We start from the raw sequence: 15,527 nt of genomic DNA, 5'->3' as shown, positions 1-15,527 counted from the left end.
AATGTCAGTAAGTGAATGAAGTGCAGGCATCACTGTATTTGTCCTGGGTCTTCTCAGAGCCTCATTATTACCCAGCACCAACACCCTCACCACAATCTCAGCCACTTCCTCAAAGCCAGCTGCTCCCACCTTTCCTTTTATTGGCCAAAAGCATCTTCAGAACCAACTTACCTGCTTAGAAAGCTGAGTCTTCTGGAATGTCTCTAACTCAGTAGTGTGAGATCTCAGCAGACCCCAAATCTGCTCTCAGAGATTGCACCTGCAGTTAGCTGCTCTGAGCCCCAAACCCTGCTTCCAATTCCAACGTTGGATGCCATAGGGTCTTCTTGCCTGAGAGGCAGGTGGTTCCCAGATGAGTGGGGAAGCAGAACCTGAACAGGTTACAGGGGTCTGAGCCAAAACAGGGTCCTGGGCCCCCACTAAGCACTCCCAAACAGGAGAATCCACCCTTCTCTGACTCCTGCACCATTTGAAAGTGAAAGCTTACAAAAAACAATCCCAGCAGACTCTGCCCTGCCCTCTGGATGGTGCACCCCAGTTATCAGTAAGGAAGCAACGTGATCAGAGCCACAGAAACAGGGCAGGTACAGGTCCACTGACCCACCCTGCAGGGAGTCACACAGAGGGACAGACTCAGCAATAGTTTGATGAACAACTGCTACTCTCCAGCTTGGCTAACTTCTAAACCATAAGCAGAGAGTGTGTATGGCACAGCCAAGACTAATACCTAGCCCTATGCATGGCTGTTCACTACTGAGACTACTCATGACAGTTGGTGAATACCATCAGGCAAGAGTCTTTGAAAAGCCCCTGGTGTAGCTGCTTTGCTTTTCTTCACCCGGAGACCACATAGGTGTGGCAACAGAGAGGTTACTACTGGGCATCAGGAGCTTCCAGGATCAGTTCCAGGACTCTAGTCCTCCCCAAGCTGAATGGGCAGCACCCTGTGGCTTGTATTTTACAAGTATGCATGGCCTGGATACACCATTCAGTCCCCTCCCTGCCAGGCTGCAGTGTACTCTAGGAAAGATGGATGTTATGGTCTCTGAAGGAAAACCCTGGAGCACTGGAGCTTCCTCCAGCCCCTCCCTACCTGTATGTTCCCATCTCAGCAGGACACCTTGGTTCACTCAGTTACATCTGCCAGAAACTGGAGGGCCATTCCACTACACAGTCCATGTTCCCACCCAGTCTACCTCCAATGCACCAGAAATGTTCAAGACTTTTCTCAAATCCATGTCCGTGGCCAGTACCTAGTTCCTGGCCACCCCCATTTCTCCCCTGGCCCAAGCAGGGTGTCCCTGCTTCCCCATGAGTGTCCCCTGCCCACCTCCAGCCTGACCTCCTCAAGTTCATTTTTCTTCCAAAGTTATGATCCTCTCAAGTCAGATCTGCCTTATCTGTTCAAGGGATCCCCCTATAAACCTCTTGTCTGTGATTCCCAGGGCACAGCTTCCTCTCTGACCTCTTTCCATCATTCCGCCAGTTGTCCCTCACTGGCCTGAGTTAGTTTCTCCAGTGAGTTCCTCCGTTCCGAAGCCTCAGGCCTTCTCACAAGTCATTGTATCATCTTGCTCTCTCATTCTCTCTCTATCCCTCTTTCTCATCCCCCAAACTCCTTAACGTCTCAGTCTTGCCTAATGTGACCTTCCTCAGAGGAACCCTCACCCACCTGCTCATCCCCATACGTGCCCCATACACGTGCTTGTTGGAGTTTTACCGGCACCCTGTCCTCCAGCACAGCTCTGACATTGGTTCTTCTGTGGAATGTCTGTGGCATCCACAAAGGGAGGCACTGTCTGCCCCGCTCACGTGCCCAGGACACAGTAAACAATAAACTTTGCTTGAGCTCATTTGCAGAGGACTCACTGCAGCAGCCCATTGGCTACTCAGCCTTGTCCAAATTTGGAAAACATTTCATTCCACTGAGAAACACAAAGACGGTTAACTCTGACCTAAACAAGTCAGCCCAGCCCCTCGGTGGTACAACCCCACCATCTTTCCTGCTCCTTGTTTCTTCCTGCCCCAAATATATATGCTTCACCGAAACATCCCCAGGCTAAAAACTCAGATTCAACCACCTTTGCTTACTCCCTCAAGCCTGCCCAGTGCTCGGGTGTTCATGAGTTAAGTGACTGGTGTTAAGACACTAGCTTGGGCTACAGCTTCCCTGGTCACATTTCTGCCAGGTTGTTGTCATTTATCTTCATTCTACACGAGAGGAAACCAAATCTCTCAGAGTTTTGCAACCACACACCCAGCAAAGCCTCACCCAGCCTGCATTCACTCTTGATTGTTCTGAATAATTCACTGGATTTGTTTTCATGAAACAAGGCCTGACTGGCTCATGGTGCATGGGCTTGATAGTTTTCTGCCTAGATGTCTGGTCTGAGATATGAAAACTCTGCACAAATCCAAGACCTCTGGATATATCTGAACACATCCCAGGTTGTCATCCGCAAAGGTCTATTCTGCCAATATCCACTTAGACTTGGGACTATTGGGAAAATGTACCTTAACGGAAAAATAACAAATGAGGGGAGGCTGGGTGACTCAGTCCATTAAGCATTTGACTCTTGATTTTGGCTCAGGTCACAATCTCACAGTTTGTGGGATCAAGTCCCTTGTCGGGCTCTGTGCTGAGAGTGGAGCCTGCTTGGGATTCTTTCTCTCCCTCTCTTTTTGTCTCTCACCCACTCACGTGGGTGCACACACTCACTCTCTCTCAAAAATAAATAAACTTTTAAAAAGTCAATATTTTTTTTAAAAAAAAGAAAGAAAAATAACAAATGAGATAAGGACCAATATCAGCTTCCAGGTCCACCCCCCCATCCATGCCACCACCAATCCCTGCCCAACGGGGAGACTCCTCAAAGCCTAAGAGACATTAGGGGAATTTGATGAAAAGACTGTGGGAAGAATTTGACTGAGTTCCTACCAAGTGCCAGGAACTGGGCTACACAAGTTGTATTTATGACACTTCATTTTCATACATGCACACAGAGATGAAGGAAGACATGAGTCCTGCCCTCTATTAACCTTTAATCCAGGAACTTCCTAGAGGAGGGAAGGCTGGACCTGCAAGGTGCACCACTCCTTACTGCACCACATGACCCAGTCCACGAGCCCAGCCCAGCCCCTAGCTCCACACAGCTCTGGGTGAAAGAGGAGCAGGAAGAGGACCTTGATCTCAGCAAGGGACCAGGATGATATGGCCAGAAAGCTTATCTCCCTTGAAGGCCAGTCCTTCGATCCCAGGATGGGAGGAAGGGGAGAGGAAGGAATGACAAAGCACAGGGAAGATGTTCCTGAAGGACACTGGAAGGACACCTGGGGACACTGCAGGAAGGACACCACACATCAAACTTCACCGTCCTCCCCAAGCTCTCAGACTCATGTTCAGCTGTTCATCAACAAATACTGTCCACTGGCCATGAATGATTTTTCTTGCTCAATATAAGTGATCCCGATGCTAGTGTGTTAATATTATACTTTCTCCTTTAACAGCCATCTAATGCCTCTTATCTTTAGTTGTTTCAAGTACTTTTGAAACACTTTTCAGATAAATACTGAAGCCATAAATCAATGGCTAATATAAAAAGAAGTGTAATTTTAAAATGTGACATTTGGTGGAAAGGATTAAACCTCATCTTTAAAAATCTGCAATCTGGTGAATCTTAATTTATTTTGACGCTGTGAAGGTGAAGGTTCACTGGGTTATCTTCCACTGCAGGAAAAAAGTTTATACAAGTGTTTCCTGCTTGTTTGGTATCTGGAAAGCTGAAAAATAACAGGAAACACACACACACATACACACATGCACGTACACACACATAAGGCGATACTTTCCGTGTAGATTTCAAAATGTTCCTTCCTTTTCTAACCAGCACGACCATGCTGGTGGGTTGAGCTCTGCCCTGGGAGTCTGCTGAGGACAAGACCAAGGGCTCAGTGGGGATGATCAGTATCCCCTGAGTCTGCACACCTGCCCCTCTGGTGAGCACAGCCCTTCCTAATGGAGGCTGTCTTCCCATATCTGAACTATCCAACCAAGGATACCTCAGAAAATTCCTTAGACCCTTACTCATTCCCAGGAGTGGGGCCTGCCCAGGCCTCTCAGAGGTCGACGGCAAAGCCCAACTGGCCAGGGCACCTGCCCCGGCACCCTCTGAATGGGCAAGTCCCTTTGCTTCCAAAGTCTGAGATTCCTGGGGACATGAAGAGGCATCACTCCGACCCCTCTGAGCTACATAAAGGCAAAGGACTGAGACCTGGGAGAAAGACATTCTTAGAGAAATTTTAGTAAATTTTATTACGCCATCAATTAGCAAAAGATAAATAAGAAATTGAAAGAAAGCCAAGAGAAAAATGGTGTAAGAATGGAAAGAACAGGGAAAAAAAAGAATGGAAAGAGCAAGAAGAAAGAAGTGAAGGAGGGAGAGGAAAAGGGAGAACAGGATGACGGAGGGACGGAAGGGCAAGCAGGGAGGAAAGGAAAGGGAAAAGAGGAGGTGCAAGCCCCACCTTGCATTCAGCCCTGATCTATCTGGGGACAAGACACCTGAATGGGACACAGGTATGCCCACAGTGTCTCAAGTACATTCACTAGTCACTGAGATGTAAGTGAATGTTTTGCAGTGAGTGAATACAAGTACCGCCCACATATAGGTGACACAGTCATAACCTGGGAAGCATTTACTCACTCTCCCAATCCCATGTAGATCAGGCCCATCCACAGTCAAGGCTGAAACAGTTAAGTCCTTGTAGGAGGGTGAGTGCAAAGTTATGGGAAAAGGGCCTAGAGATCTGCCACTTTAGCCTCTGACCTTGAAAGAATCAGAGGAGAGAGGCCCGAGGCAGAAAAGTCAGGAGGGGCCCTGGCCAAGCTTGAGAGGCTGATTCTAACAGTCCCCAGCATGCCCAACACCCTGTTCCTCCATGTCAGGGAGACTTGCCTCCACAGGCTGAGCTGTAGGCTGAAGCCCTGAGGCCAGGCCCCAGCTCACTACTGACTTTCACCAAATACTCAGGCCCACCATTTATCTAGTGCTATTTCACTCTGGTCATTATGTACTTTGTTTCAATAAATGACTTACTCTAATCCTCAGAGGAGAGTCTTTCCTCACTTTAAAGCTGAGAGACAGAAGCTGAAGAATACACGGGGACACGGGGACCTGCCCAGGACCAAACCCTACTTGAGGCAGGTCCACCCCAAAACTCAGGTGAGCCCTAAACAGAGGGCACCAGATTGGAGGCCCTGGGCCCAGAAATCCTCTCTAAAGCAGCAGGTCTCAGAGACAGAAGCAGGAGGACTATGCTGCAGCAGCTGCCTGGGAGGCAACCAGACAGAGGGTGCTGTGAGGGGAGAGCAACCCTGGAGACCCTACCAAGTCTCCCAGATTCCATCAGGCTCTGCTGCCCCCTTGTGGCCAGCACGCAGAGCACCGAAGGAGCGCTTCCCTGCGGGAGGACAGAGGGACAGATACAACCTTATAAATGTGGATGGGAGCACAGGAAACCAGGCACAAAAGACCGAGGGCTACAGGACTCCTGATAGATGAAATTAGAGAACAGGCAAAACGGAAGGTAAAACGGATCCGCGGTGGCAGAAGTCCGATGAGGAGTTCCATAGCACTGAGGGGTAGTTAGGACAGGAAAGGACACCACATAGTTATCCTGGGGTGGTGGGGCTTCATTCATACTTACCGACTTACTGAAGTTAGCTTATTCATTTTATTTATTATTTTTATTTTATGTATTTATTGTAATTAAATATTATTCATTTTTAAAGAACAAAACTGAGTTCCCACAGGAAAGTGCTGGGACAGATGTCAGCATCTCTGTCCAACCAAGTCTCCACACATTGGTTTGGCTCCCCATTCTCACTGTTCCTCTAAAGCCTGGTAGGGTGAGGATCCCCCTTCACAGACACCCCCATACACACACACACACACACACACACACACACACACACACCACTGTATCCTGTCTTTGCAAAAGGTCCACACTGCCAGGCCTTGGCTCTGCCATTTCCCCCAAACCAAAAGCTGTCTTCTCCACCTGCCCCCTCCCCTTTCACCCCTCACTGTGCCCCTAGTGAAAGATCATAGGACACAATCTCTACACTCACTTGTTCAGTGGGCATCTATTGACAGCTGGCTTCAAGCATCTGGGGGAGACAAAGAAAGTCTCTTGCCCCAGACATTCTCACAACCTGGCCACTTAATATGACACATGGCAAAGCAGAGAAACCGCAAGGCAATGTGAGCAAGAAGCGTGGACCCTCAGATACACTAAAGATACGATACACCTAAGGGAGGCCCTGGGCAGACTTGCTGGAGAAGTGCCCTAGGTTTGCAATGTTGACTCCCCTTGAGAAACTCCAAATTCCCTGGAACAAAGCTGGAAGTGGCAAGTCCAAGTGTGACACCTCTGAGAAGACAGCTTCCTTGCTGAGGAGACACTGGCTCAGAGTTGGAACCAGAGATTCAAGGTAGAGGGAGGGAGTTAAAGACTGAATCCCAAGAGGGTGAGCGATGGAAAGGAAGCTGAAGATTCTGCCTTACAGTTTGTGGTGAGAAAAGCACAGCACTGAGTGAGGAGAGAGGGTCTCCCACCACATGGAAACTCAGTTCTTAGCCAGCCCACCTGAGGCCAGAGTGTGACAGAAGAGAGGTGGAGGGCCCCAGAAGGAAGCAGAATTCCATTAGATGGTTCAGTTACAAAGTTGTAAAGAAGTAATTTATCTGGGGATGGGTGGGACAAGGGAACAGCAGGGGCTTCTGAGGCACCTGAGAGCCTTTATTCCCCCTCCCAGCCTTAAAGGGACAGGGAAGAGGAGCCCAGATACTGGCAGGGAGGGAGGGAGAATACCCCACCTACTCTCCCTCCACCAAAGCCTCCCTCTAGTGCCTCCCATTGGCTGTCCCCAGTGAGAAGCCACCAGCAAGTCCCTAAGCCCTCGCTCCCTGTGATCAGTCCAGGGAGTCAGTGTCCCCAGGTACAGAGTGAGGCAGGGAAAGGTGAGAAAAGACAAGGAAGAGGGGGCAGACAGGGAGTAACACAACAAAGGACAAAGGGACCCAGGGGAAGAGGTTAACATGAGAACCCCCACCTGATCCATCTCTGCCACAAGCACCTTCCCAAGTGATCCAACTACTGCTTCTGCCAGATGACAACGTTCCCCCAACAAAGATAAGAACACCAGTGACAAGCCCAGTGAGTGGGGAATCTGGGTGCATATAGAGGTGGGAGAGGTAGGGAGGCCTGCCAGGCAGCTCTGGAGTGGACAAAACACAATTCTTGATGTCTCCAGGCCCAAAGTCATAGCCCAGACTAGGAACGGTGGGGAGCCTCCCAGCAGGTGTTTACAAAGACCTGAGGACTAGGTTCTATGTAGGTTTACCCCCAGGAGCCTTCCCCAGGGACAGCGCCCATCCACTTCTGCCACCATCACCACCACAGAGGCCAGGAAGAATCACCCCTTGCATCCTTTTAGTTCACACTCAAAAGGTAGAGATTCATTTTTAGAGAACTTTGCATAGGAAATGCAAAAGGAAACATAAGGACACAGAAAAGAAGGATTGTCAAAATACAAGGCTCTCACGGGCCCATACAATGACAGCTGGCAGGGGGCCAAGCAAAGTAGCTGAGTGGGACCAGCCTCAGGCTATTCCAGAACCACCTCCTCTCCCCAAATCTCTCACCCCATTGAGCTCTGAGGCTGTTCCCCATGCCCCAGATTTACTCTGCAGATGTCTCTCCATCCCCTCAGGACTCTTCTGTCACACCTGTCTGCTCTGGGAAGCCCAGTGCCTTAACCCCATGATCCCAGCTCCCCCTCTCCCGCCTTGCCTTCCTGCACTCACCAGCCCTATTCTCGTGCACCACCCTCACCCACACAGACTAGCTTCTGTGGGCAACAACCATCCTCAATTCCCTTTGACCGGCCACTCCACGTCTTCCCTGCCACTCAGTTCTTCTCAGTCCCTCCTCAAATTACTCACTGCCATCAGGTGTCAGATAGGAGACCCAAAGGAGCCCTGGAAACTTCTAGTTCAAACCCTTGGGTTCAAGTTATCCACTGACCTTGCTCACCATTTCCCACTCTATCTTCTCTACCTCTAAAGTGATACCCTCTCCTTGGCTAAAAATGCAGATGGGCAGAGGGAGTGGCTCCCAATGATTGTGGCTGGCTGCCTCTCCCTGAGGCAACCTGGCCTTCCCTGGCCCTGGGTCTTCCCCCATTGCAGGGTAAGAGTCCTGTCATGTCCTAGACCTGCACCCAGCACATGTACACTGCCCCTCTTCCAGAGTGCCAAGCCTGGCCACTGGCTTCTGAAGAGGTCTGCAGGGCACGGGCCACATCAGCACCTGCTGGGAGACAGGGGTCAGCCTGCTCCTCCCCCTTTCCACAGCCAAGAGTTGGACATCCTCAGTGGGCAGAAGCCCAGCACCCACACTTCAAGGAGGCCTTCCCTCCAGGGAGCAGGTGACAGGTCACATTCACCAAAGGATATGCTTTGGGGGTATGGGGTGAAAAGTCTTCCAGGAGCTTCCTAAGGGCCTCCCCTTTTCCCAAGTCCCAGAGGTCACAGAAGGGGAGAGTCTTCAGGCCTCAACTGCACCCAAGGAGCTCCTGTGCCCAGAAGGGCAGAATCCACAGTGCCTCTGCCCACATCCAGCCCAGAGCTCTCCATTTCAGGGAAGGGAATCAAGAGTTTGGGGTTAGATGTGTTTCTGTTGATTTTTTGTTAGACATCTTGGTGGGGAGTGGAAGACACAGTTGAACATGTAGGTCTTAAGCCCAAGAAAAGTTCTGGAGGGCCTGGGTGGCTCAGTCAGTTGAGCATCTGACTTTGACTAAGGTCATGATCTTGCAGTTTGTGAGTTCAAAGCCTACATCGGGCTCTGTGCTGACAGCTCAGAGCCTGGAGCCTGCTTTGATTCTGTGTCTCCCTCTCTCTCTGCCCATCCCCTGCTCATGCGCTCTCGCTCGCTCTCTCTCTCTCTCTCTCTCTCTCAAAAAATAAATAAGCATTATTAAAAAAAGAAAAGTTCTGGGCTGGAAACATCCTTGTGTGGCTACAAGACCATTTGATGGTGGTCAGAGCTGTGGGGATGGAGAACAGCTGGCTTCTCTCTGAGCTTCCACAGGGGATGTTCATACCACCTCCCTTCACATCCACAGTTTTACTTATTATAACTGTCCGGGTCTCCCACACAGTTTGGGAACCTCTGGAGGAGAGTGGAAGGTCAAAGATCCTTTAGTGCAGACAGATCCTCCCAACACCTAAAGCTGGGTCAGGCCCAGAGAACCCATGAGGAAGGTACCATGCTGGGCAGCTCTTGCCCCGTGACTGTGCCAGCCTGGGGCCCAGGACCCAGGAGAGCCACTCCCAGCCTTTCCATCAACATGGGCCATGGACCAGAGACTTTACCTCTTGTCCCAAACACCCAGGGAGGGTGGGTTGTGAGTAGACCAGAGCAGCCCACGCAGGTAGCTAGCTGCCAATCTCACCACCTCTGGCTGTGTTCACTGCACGATGACCTCCCTGCTTCCACATCATGCATGTTGGGACCCTCTGCATCCTCACTGAGTCTGCCCTCTAAACAGTTCCCCCCAGGACAAGTCCTAAAGCCCCAGCCTGCTGCCCCCATTTTCCGCATTCTCTCCATCATACCACCCTGGAAAAATCCAGCTTTGCCTAAATCCAACTTCCCACCTACTCCATGTGTAAATACAAGCAGCTAAGTGATTGGATAAAAATACTCAAACATGCCTATGGAATATTTATAATCACAAACTTCATGCTCGTTGATAAAAGGACACAGAATTTTCCCGTTTACTCACTCACAAACTTTCAAGGCAATTATTTCACATTTTCTTCTTAATTACACACCCTCCCTCCCCTCCACTTTCAACTGATAACCAACTCCTCCACTTGGTCACTGAACCCCAGCCCCTCCCACCTATTCAAGGACATTCCTCCTGCAACCCTCCCTCTTCTGCAATGCTGCCTTTCCCTCTGAAAATCACACCCACAAGAAAACAAACATGGTATACTTCCTATCTTAAAATGCAAATGGCAGGGAGCCAAGATGGCAGAACATCATGGAAGGTTTTTTTGTGTCTTGCGTCCATGAAATACATCCAGATCAACACTAAACCATCCTGCATACCTGGAAAACTCATCTGAGGATTAACACAACAATCTGCACAACCTGAACCACAAAATTCAGCAGGTACATGGCACAGAGAGGTGAACTGGGGGAGACAGAAGCCACGGAGGGCAAGGAGCTGTTTTTGCATGCAGAGAAAGGATGGAGACAGGGGGGCGGGGGAGAATATGGAAAAAGCCCCCCCCCCAAACCAGCTGGAGAGAAAGGGGAAAAGTGGAAACAGTCACAGGGATTAAACTAAAAAGGGAGAAAGGAGAAAGGAGAGGGTTTAAATTCCATTAAAACTCTATAAACAGGGGGAGCACAGAGTCTGAAACTCCACAGCCCGACACCTGGTGGTGCTCTGGTGTGAAGGGCGATTCCCCAGGAGCAGAGTGAAGTCCGGGGATCTTCAGGCCACACAGGGAGAGGAGGTTCCCCTGCTGGGAGGACATCTGGTAGAAGCTGTGTGCCACCCCCCCCCCGCGCTAAGGCAAAGGCCCCAGTGGATACAGGAGAACAATCATATTTACTGGCACTGGAACAAGGTTGTTGGGGGTGAAGCCTGGTGCCAGATACATGTTGTGAGTTGCCATAATCCCTGACACAGTGCTACTACACAACCGTGTGAACTCTTTCTGGAGCAGGCTGGCACCCAGCCATAGTCTCTGGGCATTGGCAGCAGCACAGTCCCACGAACGTTTCTGGGTGCAGCTGGCACCTGTCCTTTGCTCTGTGAGACCCTCCCAAGAGGGACAGAATGGGTCAAAGAAACAGGCCCTCAGAATTAAGGGGTCAAGAAACACAGCTGAATCTGAGATGAAACTCAGGAGGGAGGTGCTGCCTGGGCCTTGGTCATGGACAGTGTAAAACTGGGGAGTGGACAGAAGCCAAAGACAAAGGATGGGTGAGTGATTGCTGATCAGGGAAAACAGGGTTCCGATACTAGAGACTGGGTAGCTGGGTGACACCACATTCACCACTCTGGCGCATGCACATACACCCCTACAAGCGCCACAACAATCCACCCCAGGAAGCGAAGCAGTGCCATCTAGTGGAGAACAAGGCCATTACATTAAGCCCCACCCAACTGGGCCAACTTCACTCTTCAGGAACACAAGTCTCTCTGCCTGCTTAGTTTACAGACTATAAAGCACTTCATAGTTTGACTTCGAGAGGAAAACGAACTAATTTCAATCATATTTCAGTCTGTTCGCTGGTCCATCTATTCAATTTTCTTTCTTTATCCTTTATATTTTTACTCTTTTCGTTTCTTTTCTTTTTCTTGAATGCACAAAGAGAAAAAAATTATTTTTATTTTCAATTTTTATTAAAAGTATTTTTAATTTTTTTCTACTATATTTTTTACTTTTGGGTAAATGGAAGAATGGATAAATAAGATGTGATATATATATACAATGGAGTATTACTCGACAATCAAAAACAATGAAATCCATGTGCAACTACGTGGATGGAACTGGAGGGTATTATGCTAAGTGAAAAGTCAGTCAGAGAAAGACAAAGCCATATGACTTCACTCATATGAGGATTCTAAGAGACAAAACAGATGAACATAAGGGAAGGGAAACAAAAATAACATAAAAACAGGGAGGGGGACAAAACAGAAGAGACTCTATGGAGAACCAACTGAGGGTTACAGGAGGGGCGGTGGGAGGGGAAATGGACTAAATGGGTAAGGGGCACTAAGGAATCTACTCCTGAACTCATTGTGGCACTATATGCTAACTAATTTGGATGTAAATTTTAAAAAATAAAAAATCAGAGCGCCTGGGTGGCTCAGTCGGTTAAGTGTCCCATTCGCCTCAGGTCATGATCTCTCAATCTGTGATTTTGAGCCCTGCGTAGGGCTCTCTGCTGACAGCACAGAGAGTGGACCCCGTTTCAGATTCTGTGACTCCCTCTCTCTCTGCCCCTCCCCTGTTCATGCTCTGTCTCTCTCTGTCTCAAAAATAAATAAACGTTAAAAAAATTAAATTAATTAAATTAAATTAAATTAAATTAATAAATAAAAAGCAATAAATAAATAAATAAATAAATGTATGTCTCAATTTTTACCTGGGGGAGAAAAAGGAAAAAAAAAAAAAAAGAAGCTGAGTGAATCCCAAAGAGCATATTTCCATGTGTTTATTAGCCATTGGTACATCTTCTTGGGGGAAAAGCTGTTCAAATATTTTGCCCATTTCTGAGTCTCATGATTGACTTATGAATTTTTCATATATTCTGGATACAAGTCCCCTATCTGATATATGATTTGCAAATATTTGCTCTCATTCTGTTGCTTGTCTTTTCATCTTCTTAAGGCTCCTCTCAGAGCACAAAAATTTTTAATTTTGATAAAGTCCAATTTATCAAAATTTTATTTTGTTGCTTAGGCATCGGTATCACATGTTAAAACCATTGTCCTATCCCAAATCATGATATTCACTCTTAGGGTTTCTTTTAACATTTTTATACTTTAGCTATTATGTTTAAGTCTATGATTGATTTTGAGTTAAATTTTGTGTATTTTGTGAGGTAAGTGTCCAAACTCATTCTTTGTATGTAGAGAACCAATCGTCCCAGTACTATTTGGTGTTTCTTTGTTTGTTTGTTTTTAAATTTTTTTAACATTTTTTCATTTTTGAGACTGAGAGAGACAGAGCAAGAGCGGGGGAGGGGCAGAGAGAGAGGTAGACACAGAATGTGAAGCAGGCCCCAGGCTCTGAGCTGTAAGCACAGGGCCTGATGTGGCGCTTGAACTCACGAAGTGAGAGATTATGACCTGAGCCAAAGTCAAACACTTAACTGACTGAGCCACCCAGGCGCCCCTATTTGGTTGTGGGTTTTTTTAATGTTAACATATTTATTTTACGACAGAGAGTGAGTAGGACAGAGGGGCAGAGAGAGACAGAGACAGAGAGACAGAGTCAGAGAGAATTCCAAGCAGACTCCACATTCAGCGCTCAGTGCAGGACTTGATCTCATAACTATGAGATCATGACCTGAGCCAAAATCAAGAATCCGGTGCTTAACTGACCAAGCCACCCAGGTGCCCCCCACTACCATTTGTTGAAAACACTTTTCTTCCTCCCTCTGAATTGTCTCGGCACCTTGGTTGAAAATCAATTGACCATAAATCAATTCTATCGCATTGAGCTTAATGTCTAAACTTATGTCCATACCACACTGCCTTGATTACCAAAGCTTTGTCGTAACTTTTGAAATTGGGAAATATAAATCTATTCTTTTGGCTATTCTGAGTCCTTCATATTTCCTATGAATTTTATGAAAGTTTTTTGAGTTGAGGGAGCAAGCCATACGGGTAGCTGGGGGGAAAAAGCAGTCCAAGGAGTGGGAAGAACAAGTACAAAGGTCCTCAGGTGTGAATGTGCCTGTGTACAGAACAGTTAGGAGGCCAGTGTGACACAGTGGAGGGGAGGAGTAATAGGAGATGAGGTCAGAGAGGTAAACAAGGCAGGAGAGGAAAGGAGCCAATATGTAGGGCCTTGCCCGCCCTTTAAGAAATTTGGCTTTACTATCAGTGAATGCAGAAGTGATTGGAGAGTTTTGGGCATAGGAGCAACATGGTCTGACTCATATTTTAGCAGATTCACTGTGACTACTGTATAGACAAATAGCTAAGGGAGCAATGACAACAGCAAGGAGGCAAGTTAGGAGATGCAAGAGGTGATGGTGGTTTGGACTAGGGTGCTACCAGTGAGGATGAGAAGAGATGAAAAGTGGTCAGATTCTGGAAAGATTGTGAATGTAGGCCAGTAGGATTTAAGAGAGATTGGATATACAGTATGAGAGAGAGGAGTCAGCAATGTCTCCAAAGATCTGGGCCTGAACGACTAAAAGAATAGGCAAAGGCCAAGTCCATTGAGAGGAAGGAGAAGGTTTGGAGAGGAAGATCGCATCAGTTCTGGACATGACCAGTCTGAAGTACTCATGAGACCCTGGAAGTATACATTAAGAGTTTAAGAGAGTAGTCTGATCTAGAAACACTAATTTGGGAGTCATCAACACAAATGCTTACTTATTTGTGTGTGTGTGTGTGTGTGTGTGAGAGAGAGAGAGAGAGAGCAGGGGAGGGGCAGAGAGAGAAGGAGACAGAGAATCCCAAGCAGGCTTCGAGCCACCAATGCAGAGGCTGACACAGTACTTGGGCTCATGAACCACGAGATCATGACCTGAGCTGAAATCAAGATTTGGACACTTAACTAACTGAGCCACCCATACACCCCACTGACACTGTCTTTACACTAAGCTTCTACCCTATCACACCCCAGGTCCCCCTTCTACCCAACCACTCCCTTTCTGTCTCTGTTATCCTTTCATTCTCTCAAGCTGCGGCCTGGTGCACTAGCCTCCTTTTCCACACACACACACACACACACAAAATCTGGGGTCAAGAATATGGAAGAAATGGAGAGTTTCATTTTTTCCACTCAGGTCTTCATAGTTCCGCGAGAAGCATAGTGTCCCTTCTTATTTTCCTTTCCCTTCTCACAAACATCAAATCTCACCCCGTCCACCAGTCAACAAACCAGAAGGTACCAGAAGGAGAGACTTTTCACACTAGGTTTCTTCTGCCCAAGACTCCATCCTCAGAGCTGCCACCAACTAACAAAGATGATGGGAAAGTGGCAATGACATAAACAGGACAAGGGGACAGAAACACACACAGGAAACTCACGAAGAAGAAACAAGAATAGCCACTAAATAGATGAAAATAATGTCAGCTTTCCAACAAGCACAACTGAAAACAATGAGACTCCATTTCACCTGTCAAAGTGGTACGTATTCTGATTCTGATCAGCAGGGTCGGCGAGAATAAGGGCATGCACAGACACTATGGCCCAGGTGCGGTCCTGTGCTGCTGTCTGGAGAATGACTCGGCAACACTTAGATACCAAAACCTTTCAAAATAAGCCTATCCTTTGACGCTTTGACTCAGTGGTTTCACTTCTAGGAATTCGGCCCATGGAATCACTTAGGCAACCATGCAAATATGTATGTTCAAGAATATTTACTGCAGCGTGCCTTACCGTAATTTTAAGAATTGAGATCCAACTAAATGCCCCCACAATGGGAAACTGGACTCAATGAACGAGGGTTCATCAAGCAGTGGGATACTTGCCAACCATTAAGAATGATGTTAGCCCGTGTGTCTTCTGGTGTGCTGCGCTGAGAAGGCTATAGCCTCACGTTGGTGGTATTCCTGGCCCAAAATGAGTAAACTGAAGAAACATCAGACATACCTAAATTTAGAAACAACCTACAAAATAGCTGACCTGTATTCTTCAAACCTGTTAATATAATAAAAGGCAAAGTTCATCTAAGGAATTGTATCCATATTAAAG

General features: G+C 47.6%; 1 protein-coding gene across 2 annotated transcripts in view; it reads right to left on the bottom strand.

Moving 5' to 3' along the window:
• LOC111560582 (butyrophilin-like protein 1) overlaps positions 1–15,527 on the bottom strand; it is a 54,404-nt gene that overhangs the window by 14,210 nt on the left and 24,667 nt on the right. Inside the window, exons 1-2 of one of the 2 annotated variants that reach the window (XM_045051512.1) lie at positions 1,673–2,015; positions 172–371 (exon numbers count right to left, since the gene is read on the bottom strand). The exons of the other annotated variant lie outside the window; for it this stretch is intronic. The gene's annotated coding sequence lies outside the window, so the exon portion shown is untranslated. Of the gene's footprint in view, positions 1–171; positions 372–1,672; positions 2,016–15,527 lie in introns of those variants that run through there. 2 annotated transcript variants of the gene reach the window in all.

The sequence above is a fragment of the Felis catus genome, assembly GCF_018350175.1.
Source record: "Felis catus isolate Fca126 chromosome B2 unlocalized genomic scaffold, F.catus_Fca126_mat1.0 chrB2_random_Un_scaffold_44, whole genome shotgun sequence".
Taxonomy (NCBI): domain Eukaryota; kingdom Metazoa; phylum Chordata; class Mammalia; order Carnivora; family Felidae; genus Felis; species Felis catus.
This window is presented reverse-complemented; position numbering and strand designations above follow the sequence as displayed.